General features: G+C 40.2%; 1 pseudogene; it reads right to left on the bottom strand.

Annotated features, from left to right (window-relative positions):
• Positions 1–3366: 3366 nt before the first annotated feature.
• LOC140533149 (serine protease 58-like) lies at positions 3367–8001 on the bottom strand (annotated as a pseudogene).
• Between the last annotated feature and the right edge of the window lie 5648 nt (positions 8002–13649).

Genomic DNA, 13649 nt, shown 5'->3' with positions numbered 1-13649 from the left:
TTGAAGACTGATTGACCCTAATGTCAAAGTGATTGTGATGTTGGATCCAATTATGAAATAAAGGCAAGTTCATGATTTTTTTAAAGTTCTGGGCAATTTCCCAAAAGCAATCCAGCTTACTTTTTTTATTTAGGAGCTGGGCCAAGCTTATCTTCTATCTGCAGTTGTTGTCATTCATTTCATTTTCATTGTTGCAGTCATTATGTATATTCTTTTTCTGAATCTGATTACTTCACTTTACATCTGTTCCCATAAATCTTCCTGTGTTTCACCTCATAGTCTTCTTAGTATTATTTCTCACAAGGCAGTACGATTAAGTTGAATTTATGTACTACAGTTTCACTCTGATAGATAAGAATTTCAGGGATAACTTTCCCAAGGTTACACATGTTGGGCGAGACATTTAACTTTCCACAGAGCAATAAGCGTCAGAAGTGATATCTGAACCTACAAAGCATGATGTGGCTACAATGTTGGCAAAGAGACTGCACAGAATTATCCCTTCCTGAGGTGGCCAGAGAGTCTCAGAAAAATTTCATATTGGATTGAGGATAGAACTAATGTGAAGTTAGGCAGAGAATACAGGCTTCTCTTAGCTCCAAAAAAGAGAAGGATCTAGATTACGAACTAGCTGGATTTAGTAAGAGGAAATTACTATTGATGGTTGATGATTTTCTGGTAAATGGTTGATCTGCCATTAACAAGAGAGGTCGTAGTACATGCACCTGGAATTTGATGAGAACCTTCTCCCAAGACCTATGACACTTAACCACCTTTTACTGCTGGGGATTCATGTGGAAGTGAAGGATAACTTGAGAAGAAACCTAGAACATACAACTAAAGATTAGGGACAAGAATCTGAGACCTTAGGGATGATGGTGGAACTTTCTCTTTTTCTTTTTAAAATCACTGATGCCAATTAAAGGTAGGAGATTCAGATAAGAAAGGCATATTAGGGAAGTGAATAGTGATTTTGGGGATAGTGCCTGAAAATAGATTGTGATTATATCATTTAACAAGAACTGATAGTGTACCAGTTTTGTTGTCACCAATTGCTTTAGTTGTGTCCAACTTTTCATGACCCTATTTGGGGTTTTCTTGGCAAGGATCCAGGAGTAGTTTTCCATTTTCTTCTCCAGCTCATTTCACAAATGAGGAAACTGAAGCAAATAGGGTTAAGTGACTTGCCCAGAGTCACATAGGTAGTAAGTGTCTGAGACTGGATTTGAACTTATGAAGATCAGTCTTCCTGATTCCAGTCCCAGCGCTTTATCTACTGTGTATTTCACTGCCCGATATATCAACCACTTCACAGTAAAGTTTGGATTCAGTCAAAGGGCTGCACTTGAGGACTTAGAGGGTAGGTTCCCTACCCCTGACTTGGGGCTTTGGAAATGTGATAAGGCTTCACACTAAATAGGGAGAGGGAGGAAGAAAATTGTCTGCATCTATTTGCCTAGCCAATACTGTAGAAAACAGCAGGTACAGTATAGGAAGAATGTGTTTAAAGAGACCCAGAGAGTCATAGGAACCAGGAGCAAAAATCAAGGCAAACTAGAGATCCTAATGTGAGGAGACTAATTTGGCCTCCAAGGTGTCACTCATTCCTGGTGGGGTAAGACCCATAACTTAAATACAGTTTTGGAAGAGTAGGCCTAATTTCATATATATATGTATACACACACACACGCACGCACACACGTGTATGTATATATAGGCATGTATATATACATATATGTATATACATATATGTATATATACACATGCACACATGCATACATGCATATACACACATGTATATATATAAATAAAAATAAGGTATATATAATAAGGTATATGTGTATATGTGTGTGTGTGTGTGTGTGTGTGTGTGTGTGTGTGTGTATAATTTAGAGGATACCCTTATAAGAAGGGTAGGTAGAGGGGGTAGACAGGAGCATACTTTAAAGAATAGACTTCACAAGTTCAGGATGAAGTCAGCAGGGGCCCTGCTTAGTTACATGGCAGTTTGTCTGGAGGAAATCTAGGGGTCTTAGGTGGACTGTGATGGCAATGTGAGGGAGATATGTCGAACACAAACTTAGACTGCTTGCACAAGATCTACAGAATCTGGGCATAAGGAGTTGCACTCTTTCCGGGTTGGACCACATATCTGGAGTATGCTGTATACTTTTCAGCATACCATTTAAGGAAAGACACCAAAACCAAGAAGCTAGGTGGTGCAGTGGATAGAGCACTGGGCCTGGAGTCAGGAAGACCTGAGTCCAAATGGAGACTCAGACATTTACTGGCTGAGTGACCTTGGGGCAAGGTCATTTAGTTTTTGCTTATCTCATTTGTAAAATAGGGACACTCCCCCATCCCCAGATTGTTGTGAAGATGAAATATCTATAAAGTTCTTGGCAAACCTTAAAGTGCTAAATAAATGATAGATTTTCATCATCATTTAACTAGTATTATTGTTGTCATTATAATTATTATATAGATGAAGGTAAGAGCAAGGTGCCCTCTGTTCATGTCACGTAATGATTGTCTGAAGGAACTGGAGATGTTTAGCCTGGAGAGAAGAAAACTTGTAGGCTGTAGGTGGAGGCTGGGGTTGGACACACATCATCTCTGCCTTTGAGTATTTGATAAAGTAAGACGATATCTAACAACTTCTTCTGTGTGATCCTAAAGAGCAGAACTAGGAGCATCCAATGGCAGTTGCAGAGAACAATCTAAGCTTGCTATCAGGAAAGTGCTGGGTTGCTCTTCAATGTTCTTATGGCCATAGATCTAGGTAGAACTGGAAGGGACCTCAGGAGCACATAATCCATTTCTCCCATTTTACAAATGAGTAAGTGAAAAGGAAGATTGTGGTGACTTGTCTAAAATCACTTATGTAGTAAGCATCAGAGTTAAGATTTGAACTCATGCTCTGTGACTCCAGATCAGGCAGCCAGGTGGTACAGTGGATGGAGCACTGGGCCTGAAGTCAAGAAAAGTGATCTTTGTGAGTTCAAATCTGGCCTCAGACACTTTCTAGGTATATGACTCTGGGTGAGTGCCCTGACATCGTTGACTGAACAATAAAAATTCTCTAGATCTAGTGTTCTTGGTATTGTGTCCCATTTGACTTTTCTTATCCTAACATTTTGTGAGTTAAAGAAAGCTATTTCCTTGAGATCATAGCCATAGGAAAGAATACCTCATCTTAAAGAGGCAGTGAGAAGAACTTTCTATATATTTGTTTTTTTTAATTGCCCCAGAGTGAAGGTGACAGGATACATCTATCATGCCACTGGTCTGTGGTACGGATCTTGTTTAGGGAAATGTACAGAGGCAAGAACAGAGCCAAGCAAAGACGAGTCACATATATAGATGTAACCAGAAGACTCTTTATTGGGTTCCCATTCTGAGGCCCAAGATAGGGTTAGGAAGAGTCCAGTGTGCCACGGGGTGAGGGAGCCAGTTGATGAGTGGTAGTCAGAGATCAGAGGTGGTGGGCTTCAATTTTCATAGACAACATCTTGGATCCAGGGGCTATAGTAGTAAATCTTGGTATAGGCACCCACATCACCATTCAGGACACACCCACCAACCCAGGATAGGATCCCAAAGAACTTCTTTCCACAGATGACTGCAACTGCAGAGACCTCCTGCCAGGAAGAGAGCCAAGAGTCAGAACTACTTCCTTATATTTTATTTATTCCCAGCTGTTTTGAAGGCACGGTTTGCCCCCCGGCAGAGGTACTCAAGGAATCAGGCATCTAGGGAGCTCCTTCTGTGACTAATTTTCTGCCTTGCTCAGACCAGTTTTCTGCTTTATTTACTTTACTATCTCTCTCTCCATCCATGGCCGGGAATATTCCAGAATCAGCAGTGAGATTTGGGTGAGTCTCTGAGCCTCACATATCTATATCTACAGATAATTCTTTACTCCTACCTACTTAGGATACTCTAAACTCTTTATTTAGCATTTGGGGTGGGGAAGGGTAAGAGGATTGTGAAGATTACAATTACAAGTCAGGGGGATAAATTAACAGGACAAACATACAAAGGAGGGGAGACAGAGGCAGAGTCAGACATGGGAATAACATCACACATCTGGTTAGGGATAGAGAAGTCACAAATGAGGATCAAATGAGATCTGGTAGGAGAGAATTACTTGGCAGAGAGGGTGATGAATTTTCTGTAACCCCATGCAGAATACATTCTTCTTGGTCTTCCCGGGGGAAGATCTAGAGACACTGCCCAAGAACAGTAAGGGAATGTTTCACATTCTGGAGAGCACAAAAGAAGACACAAGACCTCTGCTTCTGTTTGCTTCTGCAATTAGTCCACTCCCTCCTCTTTGCTACTTTATGTCTCCTTTTCTTGGCTCTTTTTCTAGTATTTCACTTTGGGGAGAAAAACCAGGAGAGAAGGGAGTCTAGAGCAGTGAAACACCAACCTCATGGAACAAGGAGAAAGCAAATTGAGTCTCTGTCTGTCTGTCTGTCTGTCTGTCTCTCTCCCCTCCCCATATATAAAATATATATTTGTATATGTGTATACATAGACATATAGTATATGTACATATATACATAAATTTACATGTCACACATATATGTATATGGTATATGTGTGAGTATATGTATGCGTAAAAATGTTGAGATAGAGGAGGATAGAGCTAGTAGGGTGGGGAAACAGAGAAACAGGGAAACAGGACCAAGGTATTTGAATGTGGCCATGTCATTCATTGTCCAGACTATTAAGCACATTGTAATGGAGTCCCTTACTTGGAGTCAGGAAAATCTGAGTTTAAATCCTACCTCATCTACTTATTATCTGTGTGACCCTGGGCAAGTCATTCTCTCTTTGCCTAGTTTGCTCATCTGAAAAATGAAGATAAATAATAGCACCTAGAGTGCCAGGCCTAGAGGCCTGAGGGCTACCCGAGTCTTCCCTTACCTCTATCGGAGGTCTTCGGTTGGCCAAACCGGATGCTCGTATGAGAGAAAGGACGTTCCAGAGTCGAACAAGGGTTGAGCTTTATTTCAGGGTCTAGTTACAAGTGCAGGGGAATTCTTCCTTAGGAGGGAGCGAAGAATCTCCCAAGGAGGCAAAGATCTTACAATAAGAGATTGGAAGTAGAATTATAAGTGGGGAGAGAGGGGGAGGGGAGAGAGGAGAGAGGAAAAGCGGAGCCTTGTGTCCTGTCCGCTCCGCGCCCCTCCCGCCAAGAGAGCTTTCAGGCTTTCCCGATCCTACTTAAGCTCTGCAGCCACATAGTTTGCATCTGAATACCGTGCTATTAGATAACAATAGTGTGTCCAGATCCGGGACAATCTCGAGGGTGGGGAGAGCTCTCTTCCATCACGTTTCTCACGGGAAGAGGCGGAAATACACGAGATAGCTCGGTTCACCTCGATTCCCAGTCGTTTCCTGGGGGGTCTCGTGAGAACTCTAAGATTTAGAAGTTCCCACCTTTACCCGCCCGAGACTGTCCACATGGAATTGAGCTTCCATCCCCAGCACTAGAGGATGGCTGGGTGGCACCATAGTGGATAGAGTGCCAGGTTTGGAGTCAGGAAGATTCATCTTCCTGAATTTAAATCTAACCTCAGACACTTACTAGCTGTATGACCCTGGGTAAGTCATTTAATCTGGTTTGTCTTAGTTTGTTCATCTGAAAAATGAGGATAAATAATAGTACTTAGAAGGTAATTAGGAAATGCAGCAGGAGAGAGTGCCAAGTCTGGAGTCATGAAGACTCATCTTCCTGAATTCAAATCTGGTCTCAGACACTTCCTTCCTGTGTGACTCAGGGCAAGTCATTTAACTCTCTTTGTCTTGGTTTTCTTATCTATAAAATGAGCAGCAGAAGGAAATGCCAAATCGTGTCAGTATCTTTGCCAAGAAAATCTCAAATAGGGGCATGAAGAGTCAGATACGACTGAACAATGATAGCGCCTAACTTATAGGACTCTTGTGAGGATGAAATGAGATAACATATGTAAAGTCTTATGTAAATGCTATTATCACCACCACCACCACTACTTACAGGGCTTGCTTATGTTCCAGCTCCAACTGGAGATGGTGCAGAGGCCATCTGCTTTGTAACTATCAAGGGATAGATTCACAGTCATGAAAGAGATTGGGAGCATGATGGGGTAAGCCAGTTTGATCAGTACAATGTCATGTTCAGATGAGATGACTGTGAATTTTTTATGAGGGATGACTTTTTCATAGGGTACCACCTTCTTAGGTTCCTCTTGGCTGGACTGGACATCCTTTCTTATGATCACTTGGAGGTATCTGGAAAAAAGAGACAGGTAATGGGGACCCTTGACCCCTGGTACTCCAACATTCCATTCATTACCTTATAATTAGAGCTTTCTTGATAATCCACCTCAGTGTTCCTTGCTCCCCTCTCCCCCATACATACAATGTTCTGGAAGTTCTGGGTCCTGAATGTCGCAAGAGCAAACTATCCCTCCTGAGACTTCTCTACAGGAGAGCTCAACCCCACAAAACACTTCTTTCCCACTCCTCCTAATGAATTGTACAGCTGTGATATATTCCACAAATAAATCTAGTTGTGCCCCCATCTTTTCACTTTCACCACCCTCCAGGAAGTCATAGCAACTCAGGAATGAACCCTGTCTCAAACCCATAATTTCTTCTTTGTTCCCTTTTAGCAAACTCAGAAAACCTCTCTGATGTTGCTCAGATTTAGAGAGATCCCACTCAAAGTATGTGTCTCCCAAGACCTGATGGGTCCTGAGTTCCAATCACTTACGGTAAAAATCAATGAGCAGCAGTCAACACCCACTGTGGGTGGATGAGGGTCCCCACACAGGACTGGGAGCTGGATCTCAGGAAGATGAGGAAAGGCACTGTGGTATTATTGATATAGGATGGCTGAACAACTAGAAGGAGAAAGACATTTCAGAACCCAGCTGAAGGAAATTTTTCATAATGGTTATAGACAAAACCCCAGCATATTTCATATTCTTTGACTTTCCTCCTGTTGCATTATCCCCCCTTTTCTTACCTCTTTGAGCTCTACTTAGAGATACAGAAGTTCATTTCTTAATTATTCTTTATTTTTCCCTGGTCTAGCTTTTCCACCTACTACCCTTACCCCCAATAGTAATAATAGCCAATTGGTCAGTCAATAAATACTTATTAAGCAGCTACTTACTAAATGCTAAGCATATGAGGTTACAAAGTAAGGCAAAAGATAGCTCTTGACTTCAAGGACCTCATAATCTAATGAGGAGGACAACTTGCAAATAGCTAGGCACAAACAATCTAGGTACAGGATAACAGTGAGGCGTTTATAGAACACTTTCAGATTTGCCAAGAACTCTATTTGTATTTTCGCATTTGATCCTCACAAAATTCTGTGACGGAGGTGCTATTATTACCCCCATTTTATAGATGAAGAAACTGTGACTCAGAGAGAATGTGATTTGCCCAGGGTTGTTCAACTCAGCGTCTGAGGCAAGATTCAAACTCAGATCCTCCTGACTCCAATGAATCCAGCATTCTATCTCCTCTGCCATTTAGCTGCCCAATATCCCTCCTGAGAAGTTGTATGCAGAAACCCAACAAGCACTCATCAGACACTGTCAGAAGACTGATAAAAAGGAGATACCACATAGTGATAACCAGATCTTGTCCCACTAATGAGACCAACAGAGGGTGCTACCAGGGCTGAACCTAATTTCGTGCTTAGGGACTTCAAGAAGCAGGTCGGGCTTAGACAATATGACTGGAAAAGCCTTGGGTTGTAACTCTTTATAGACTGAAGACCCTGGTTCCAATGAGGGCATCTATTGGTGATGTTTGCAGCACTGGTAGGAGAGAGGAAACAGATATTTCTGGTCTGAAAAATTTGTCTGATAAGGGAGATGAGTGCTGGAAAGAAGGTTTGTCCTTCTTCCCCAAAGAATAGAAGTTCTTAAAAATGAACAGGTGGATCTTCCAGTGTTGCCATCTTCCCTCATCCCTATTCTTCCCCCTAATGTATCAACCATCCCCATTGAGTAACTGACCCCTCCCCTCTGTGTGACATCAGAACCTCATCACTCCTTTGGCTAGGTGTTTGGGCAAAGTCATGGCCATTTATGGTCCTTAGAGGACAATATACTCAATATGGAAAAGACCTGGGCCTAAATTAAACCTAAGGCAAGCCACTTAATTTTTCAGAGCTTCAGTTGCTTATCAAATGGTGATAATAATACCTTATAAGGTTGCTATCAGGCTTAAGTGCTTTATGATCTTTTGTGTGCTCTAAACATGTTATCTTATACATTTGGTTTGGCATCAGTAAGTTTAATCTAGTTCTCATTCTGTTTCCTCAGTTATTGCGTGAATAGTCTTAAGATCATTTTACTGGTCCCTTAGTCATTTTAAAATCCTCCATTACACTGATGTCAAGCCATTCTTTCCTCACTGATTCTGTGAACATAATCATGCTGTTTATAGACTATCTTGTTAAAGTGCTATTTAACATCTAGCAAATGAGACAGTACTGCCTAGAGGCAGTTAGGTGGCACAATAGATTGAACACTGGGTCTGGAATCAGGAAGACCTGAGTTCAAATCCAGCCTCCTATACTTTCTAGTTGTGTGCCCCTGGGCAAGTCACTTAACTTCTGTCTTCTTCAGTTTCCTCAGCTCCAAAATGGGTATCACAATATTACTTATGTCTCATGGTTTTTGTGAAGACAAATTTAGCATTTGCCTGGCAGGGGATGGTAGGTGCTTAATAAACGCTCATTCCAAAAAGCCAGTATGGTTTTGTTGAGATTAGGTCATAGCAGACTAACTTCATTTCCTTTCAAGGTTATTGTAATCAAGTGGATACTATAGTTATTATAGTTTATATAGATTTTAACAAAACATCTTTTAAAAAGAATATACCTTTTATTTCAGCTTTCTTTGATAGTTACAGATATTCAAATGTAAACTTTGGTTCAGGGCCCACAAAGATTTTGAGCTCCAATGGACTGGATTTGATCCTAGGGATTAACCTGTGAGGTCATTACATCTTTTTGGCTCAATGACTGTAGTCAATCCATGGCTGAAGCCTAGATATTTTATTTGCATAAGATTTCCTTCTTTAGTGGAGGGAATGATTACTTGAAGCTTTTGCCTTCTGAAAGGTGGAGTTGATGAAAGCTTGGCTTTCTGAGTTTGAAAGAGGACACATGAAGCTCCAGAATTTCTTCAGTGGGAGGCCCTTGGAAAGAAACACTCTACCTCTATCAAATTGCTTGCCTTCTTAATGAGGGGAAGAGGAGGGAAGAAGAGAGTGAGACAATTCACACCTCAAGATTTAAAAAAAATGAATGTTAAAATGGTTTTGATGTGTAACTGGAAAGAATTTTTAAAAATATTAAACACTCTAGAAGAAGCCAATTTGTACAGCAGCCACTGCCTTGAGCACTTCCCTACTTTCAGCTTGCCACACTAGTAGACTTTGGTAATTTCCTCTTTGCGTTAGAACTCTGTCAATTGAACTGAAATATCTTGCAACGAGGGAGAGGAGCTCATTCACTCCATGTATTGTGTGGTATATTGTAATCTGTAGAACTTCTGTGATTTGTTTGCCATCTGTTCAGATAAATGGGATTCTTTACAATTCACTGATATTTGGTAGAAGGGAGTCAAGCCTTCAGATAAGGAATAATAATCAAGAGAGTAGCTGAAACCTAAAAATTATTTTTTCTAGCAAAGCTTTTGGGGGACTTTGTTGTTTGGTCATTTTAGTCATATCTGACTCTTGGTGACTCCAATTAGGGTTTTCTCAGCAAAAATGCTTCCACTTCATTTTCCAGTTCACTTTACAGATGAGGAAATTGAGGCAAACAGGGTTAAGTGACTTGCCCAAGGCCACACAGCTTGTAAGTGTCTGAGGTCAGATCTTTATGGCTATGCACATAATCTGCATGGACAGGACAAAAATTTTATTGATGGCTTCAATTTTTCTCTCTCAGTTTCTAGTTGAATTTAAAAGGCTATTTATTATGCTTCCACATGAGAATAGAGAAAGCAGAGCTGAATAGTGGGGTAGCAAATAAAAGCGATAGATGCAGAAAAAAAAAAGAAATATTGCTACTTTAGAAAATAACTAAATTGAAAAAGTAGTTCTGGTCCTGAACTTCACAGGGAAGCTTGTGATCACGGAATCACAGGGTCAACAGGCTCTATGAGCTAGAAAGTAGACAGTCCAACACCTTAGGTTTTTAGAGGGGGAATAAATTTATTATTTTTAAAATCCTGAACTTAATACAAAGTAAGATGATCATTTCTACATACGAAGCAGCATTGAAAAAGAAGATTGCTTATTGCCACAAGTTTAAAACAAATTCAACATGCTATTTTCAAAGTCACCCTGCTCATCTGTTTCTGCAGACACACCTTCTGTTCTGGGTTAAAAAATGCCTCTTACTCTCTTTCCTTTTCCCCTTCTCCAAAACTCCACCCCAAATCCTAGTGAATCCCTGTGTCAAGTCAAAACAAATCCCCTTATTGGCCTTGTTCCAAAACAGATCTCATTTTACACTTTGAGTTTGTCACCTCCCTGTCAGGAGGTAGGTAGCATGTTCACAGAATCTTCCTCGGTCATAGCATCGATCAGAGTTCTTAAGTCTTTCTTAGTTGTTGTGTTTTTTAAACAGTAACTGTTATTTTACAAATTGTTTTCTTGATTCATACACTAATTTGTGCAGTTCATTTAAATCTTTGGGTTGGTTTGTCTGAAATCACCTCTTTTATTATTACTTACCAAGAAATAATATTCCATTACATCCACACACTATAATTTGTTTAGCATTTCCCCAACTGATTGAGAATCCCTTTAGTTTCCAGTTCTTTGCCACAATCAAACAAATAAAGCTGCTATTAGTATTTTTATATGTATTGGTCCTTTTCCTTTCTCTTCGATATCTTTGGGCCCCTGATGGAGTGCTCTAGATGGGTCATCATGATGAACTTTGAACCTAAAGACATTCATGACATCACATATAACAGACCATTATTGAAAATGTGTACTTTGGAAACTAGTAGTTCTAGGGAAGAATCCTAGAATCTGAGAGTTAGAGGAACATCAGAAGCTATCTGGTCCTATCTGTACTGTACATGAAAGTTCTCTGACCTGACAAGAAGTCATCCAGCTTTTCTTTGACTCCAGGGAGGGGAAGCCTGCCCAGGAAGCCCATCACATTTTTGGAAAGCTCTAATTGTTAATAAGCTTTTAAAAAATTACATTTAGCCTAAAATTACATCTTTGTGACTTCCACACATTGTTCTTACTTCTGCTCTCTACTGTAAAGGAGAACAATTTCACCTTCTTCATGACTGGTGCTTTTGGACATACATGGTCACTCAGTGGGGAGGTCTCAGTATCTTGGTGTCACACAAAGAGGGGAGGGGTCACTGTATTAATGCTACACACAGAAGGGAGGGTTCAGTGTCACACAGAGGACAGAGATTATTGTCACACAGGCAGGCAGGGTCAATTTTCTCGTATTTGGGAGGGTTTCTTTCACATAAAGAACATGGTGTGTGTGTGTACTTGGTGGGTTAGGATGAAACAGAGAGGGAGGGTAATTGATTGTGGAGAACAGCAAAGACCAAGGAGAAGGTCACAATGACATTGTCTTCCTAAGGTCTCAGGGAAACCCACCTGCCCTCATCTGGGGAAGTCTCTTTCCCTGGAAAAAGAAAGGAAAACTGAGTCCTGGAGTCCATTTCTTCATCAAGACAAGCCACTTCCAGGCTAGGGAGATCTCTAGCTCTGCAAGGCAGAAAGTTCAGGTAGGCTTCTACATCTTACATCCTTTGACTACCCTGGAAGAGGCACTGACAGATGTTCCTCCTGGGACTAGAGCCTGAGTCTAAAAGAACTAGTTCTAGAACCACCTAGGAGTCGAACAGATCCTTTTCTTTTACTGTTCTCCAGAAGCTCCAAGTAGGGGACCAGGCCAGTGTGAGGATTTGGTTCCCCAATTTCACTGGGGCAGGATATGAATATCATCACGAAATATATTGTCCTCCTCAATCTCCTGTCAGTGTCTGATAAGTGACTGTGGGCATCTGATGGATGTGGGTAGGGCAGAGGAAATAATGACGAGTTTAATAGAAAAAAATAATAAATTTGGCGTGATAAAAATCTGTGACAAAGAAAAACTGAAGCACAAAGTTTTACATGTGATGAATTTATTAGCACGGCTAGAAAATGCCAATAAATTGGATCCAAGACCCCTCAGGAGTCAAGGATAAAACTGAAAAGCAAATCAACTTTTTTTATGTAGCATTTATATGATGACATATTTCCCTCTTTATTGGTTGGTGCTGCTTATATCAGTTCCTCACCAGTTGAACCAACAACCTATGACTAACTTCCTCTGGAAAGTCTCATAGGGAAATATCACCAGATTGACTCACCTCACTGCCTCCACAGTTCTACCCCTCATGGTCAGCAAAAGCTCACAGAGTAGAGTTTTTGCAGTTGAACTTTAGTCCATAGGAACAGGGAAGCTAAACTCTTACATATTTTACTAATAGGGACTATATAATCAAGGCTGAATTTGATTCACAAATATTAGTTCTGATTAGATAAATTTTTAACCAATAATTTTGGAATATTGATTTTCAAATTTCACAATAGGCAACTAAAGTTACAGGATTAAGGAGCTCAAATTCACATAATGAAGGAGCCGATCAAAATATGGTAGATTGATCACTAATACACAATAAACTGACAACTTTAAAACAACACAAAATAAAGTGGGACATCAATTTTTAATTTCACAGCTTCTATTTGTAATATCTGTCTGGTACAATCAGATCCCAAAGATTTTCCTTTGACCTCAAAGCAGTAAAATGAAGGAAGGAGATAGTTAAAGAGTAGAAATATCCAAAAAAACATCTCCAGGAATTCTACAATGGGTCTCAAAAGGCATTTATTTGGAAGAGAGTTGAATTTGATGACCTCAGGGGTATACTTGAATGAAAAGAAAGATATTCCCAATTGGAATTTGAAAATGTTCTCAGTGTATATAGTAAAAAGAAGAAAAAATAGAAAGAGGAACATAATGGTTGACTTGAGAGAAGAGAGATAAGCAAGGTGTATTGATTTTGAGACTTATTTGGAGTATAAGCTATATTAAATAACAATAGATATTTATAGATATATGTGTACATATACACATATATATTAAAGACTACTGTATGATAAAGAATGATTAGTAATTGAAAAGCAAGGGTTATACGATGCTAATTCAAGAGAGATGGTATGACCTGAGGAGGCAGATGGATGGGAAGTAGGAGAGCAATTACGGAAAAAGATGAATAAATGTGGCAAAAGCCCTGGATCAAGAAGGCCCTGCTGCTCCAATAAGCAGGATCACTTAGCCAAGAACATCTAGCTCAGTCTTGGTGAGGAAGATGGTCTGAGGACCGGGAAAGAGCTGTTGCTTTCTTCCATTTAACTGGTGCACCTTAGCCTGAGTGGAACCTGGCCCCAAGAGTAAAATCATAAAGCAACAAAGAGGAGGATTCTTGAGTCATGGGAGGAAATATAGATCAGGAATACATGGGGTAGAGGAATCCAGAAATGAAGAAATTAAACTATTTTGTTGATAGAGTGTTATGATTTTGCCTAAATTC

Source organism: Notamacropus eugenii, chromosome 3 (assembly GCF_028372415.1).
Source record: "Notamacropus eugenii isolate mMacEug1 chromosome 3, mMacEug1.pri_v2, whole genome shotgun sequence".
NCBI lineage: Eukaryota > Metazoa > Chordata > Mammalia > Diprotodontia > Macropodidae > Notamacropus > Notamacropus eugenii.
This window is presented reverse-complemented; position numbering and strand designations above follow the sequence as displayed.